The following is a 3,670-nucleotide window of genomic DNA, read 5'->3' as shown; positions in this document are numbered from 1 at the left end:
CTGTTACTGGGCAGCATGGCTGCCCTCAGACCTCTGGTGAAGCCCAAGATCGTTAAAAAAGAGGACCAAGAAGTTCATCCGGCACCAGTCAGACCACTATGTCAAAATTAAGCGCAATTGGCAGAAACCCAGAGGCATTGAAAATAGGGTGCGATTCAAGGGCCAGATCTTGATGCCCAACATTGGTTACAGGAGCAACAAGAAAACAAAGCACATGTTGCCCAGTGGCTTCTGGAAGTTCCTAGTCCACAACGTTAAGGAGCTTGAAGTGCTGCTGATGTGCAACAAATCTTACTGTGCAGAGATTGCTCACAATGTCTCCTCCAAGAACCGCAAAGCTATTGTGGAAAGAGCAGCCCAGCTGGCAATCAGAGTCACCAATCCAAATGCCAGGCTGCGCAGCGAAGAAAATGAATAGACAGCTTGTTGTGCACATCATATTTGTGTTAATAAAACCATAAAACCTACAAAAAAAAAAGCAACATGTGGATAAGGATTATTTTCCCTCACATGACAGAAACCCAACTAGTTTAGACAACAGGGGAAAAGCATCAGCCAGGTCTAATTCAGCATATTTAGAGGGACCTGTTGGATTTAGATAGCTCCTCTTCCTCCATGCCTGATTCTGGCAACAGAGTACTGTTTCTACTTGTGCTTTTTTAGGAAGTTTGCTTTGAAAGTCAATGTTGGACAATTCCTTCATTGTTCCTGGCTATATCTTTTTTCTGAAGCACTGGACACCTCAGCTTCAGTGTTTGGAGCAAGAATTTCTGAAAATAAAAAAATACATCTGGTAATATTTCAGAAATATTATGTTATTATACTAATTTTTAACAGACTTGGGTTTCTGCTGTTTTGCAAGCCCAAATGAAATAAAAATGTTTTGCTAGCAGCAATTAGTATTATTCATAACATATGAGCAATTTCAGTAACTTCCACATACATTCATAGTATTTATGTGTATTTAAAATACTAAATGCTGGCTTGGTCGGTGGAGCAAGTGACTATTGATTTTGAGGTTATGAGTTTGAGCCCCATGATGGATGTAGAGATTACTTAAAAAATAAAATCTTTTTAAAAATTTTAAAAGATTTTGTTGACTGTTTCTTTTGCTGTGCCAAAGACAACAAACAGAATGGGAGAAGATATTTGCAAATGACATATCAGATAAAGGGCTAGTATCCAAAATCTATAAAGAACTTATCAAACTCAACACCCAAAGAACAAATGATCCAATCAAGAAATACACAGAAGACATGAAGAGACATTTTTCCAAAGAAGACATCCAAATGGCCAACAGACTCATGAAAAAGTGTTCAATATCACTCAGCATCAGGGAAATCCAAATCAAAACCTCAATGAGATACCACCTCACACCAGTCAGAATGGCTAAAATTAACAAGTCAGGAAATGACAGGTGTTGGCAGGGATGCGGAGAAAGGGGAACCCTCCTACACTGTTGGTGGGAATGCAAGCTGGGGCAGCCACTCTGGAAAACAGTATGGAGGTTCCTCAAAAAGTTGAAAATAGAGCTACCCTACTCTCCAGCAATTGCACTACTGGGTATTTACCCCAAAGATACAAATGTCCTACATTTGATCCAAAGGGGTACATGCACCCCGATGTTTATAGCAGCAATGTCCACAATAGCCAAACTATGGAAAGAGCCAAGATGTCCATTGACAGATGAATGGATAAAGAAGATGTGGTATAGATATACAATGGAATATTATGCAGCCATCAAAAGGAATGAAATCTTGCCATTTGCAATGATGTGGATAGAACTGGAGGGTATTATGCTGAGTGAAATAAGTCAATCAGAGAAAGACATGTATCATGACCTCACTGATATGAGGAATTCTTAATCTCAGGAAACAAACTGAGGGTTGCTGGAGTGGTGGGGGGTGGGAGGGATGGGGTTGCTGGGTGATGGACATTGGGGAGGGTATGTGCTATGGTGAGTGCTGTGAATTGTGTAAGACTGTTGAATCACAGACCTGTACCTCTGAAACAAATAATACATTATATGTTAAAAAAAAAAAGAAAAGAAAAAGAAGATAGCAGGAAGGGAGAATGAAGGGGGGAAATCGGAGGGGGAGACAAACCATGAGAGACTATAGACTCTGAGAAACAAACTGAGGGTTCTAGAGGGTAGAGGGGTGGGAGGATGGGTTAGCCTGGTGATGGGTATTAAAGAGGGCACATACTGCATGGAACACTGGGTGTTATACACAAACAATGAATCATGGAACACTACATCAAAAACTAATGATGTAATGTATGGTGATTAACATAACATAATAAAAAAAATTTAAAAGATGAGGCACCTGTGTGGCACAGTCAGTTGCTTGGTTTAGTCTTAGGCCATGATGTCAGGGCTGTGAGATTGAGACCCATGTGGGGCTCTGTGCTCAGTGTGGAGTCTGCTTAAGATTCTCACTGTCTCTCCCTCTGCCTTTTCCCCCTGCACACGTGTGTCCTCCTCCCCCGCTCAAATAAATAAATTTAAAAAAAATTGTAATAAAAAATATTAAATCTCTCTTCATCCTAGTTGAGATTGAATTTATCTGTATTTTTCTTTGGGGCATATCAAGTAACTGTCAACTTCAAGAGTTTTTAGATAATGGGTAATCTCAATAATTCCTTGACAGATTTATACAAGCTTATATAAATAATAAAACTGAATTTGAGGAAACATGGTAGGGTAGAAACTTCTGAGTTGAAAGGCACATGTCAAGAATTCCTTGACTTAGTTCCTCCTTTCCTTTACAATGCCCACTCTAAAGGCCCAGTTACTCCCCATCTCCCTACAATGCCCCTCCCTGCCCCACCTCACCACTACACACACAAAGACCAAGAACCGAAAATACCCTTAGAAATAAACTGTGGCATATCTGTTTCCAGCTTCTAGGAAAATTTTCTATTATGTAAGACAAAGGGAGCTGAAGTGACTGTTGACATCTATTTTGCTACCTGCAACTTAACCAAACCCATCATCATCCCTGTCTCACTGTCTGCCTTTCTAATTAGGGTTCTTATACTCCTGAGTATGTTGTCTACCTCCCTCATTAGTACTTGTTTTTACAGATTAATTTGGATGCTGAAACTTCTAGAGAACAATAAGGCAAGACATGAGCATTTGGGGATAGGGAGGCAACAGAATTTTGCTTTGTACTTTGGAGATATAGTCCCAATATATAAAAATCTTTATTGGGGGGTGGCAAAAACAAGAATGACCCTAATACTCTGATAGCTCACAATATCAAAGAATCAAGTAGCATAAATAGGAAGTGATTAATGATTTCACTGAAATCCAGAAGAACCATAATAGAAGAATATCTCCAAGTCCTGGAAATTGTTGTGTATAACATCAGGACTTCCAATTGTAACAAGCTGTACTAAAGCTAAGTCACAATCCCAGTGTATTAGCAAACACTGGATCTAGATGTATCTTTCTTCATTCCATGAGGAGTAAACTGAAAAACAAGAACAGACCTCAATGACAGCTGGGGTGTTGCTCAATATACAAAACTATTTCAGAATAAAAGTAGTGTTATGTGACTATTATAACTCAGAGGAATAGAAATATCTTTAAATGATTAACCCTTGAATTAGGAAAAAGTTTAGAAAAAAATAGTGTCTACAATAACAGACAGAAAGATGAGGCATC

At 39.1% G+C, this 3,670-nt stretch overlaps 1 pseudogene; it reads left to right on the top strand.

Moving 5' to 3' along the window:
- On the top strand, nucleotides 1–418 carry LOC113910159 (annotated as a pseudogene).
- The last annotated feature ends 3,252 nt before the right edge of the window (nucleotides 419–3,670 follow it).

This window comes from Zalophus californianus, chromosome 6, assembly GCF_009762305.2.
Source record: "Zalophus californianus isolate mZalCal1 chromosome 6, mZalCal1.pri.v2, whole genome shotgun sequence".
Lineage (NCBI taxonomy): Eukaryota > Metazoa > Chordata > Mammalia > Carnivora > Otariidae > Zalophus > Zalophus californianus.
This window is presented reverse-complemented; position numbering and strand designations above follow the sequence as displayed.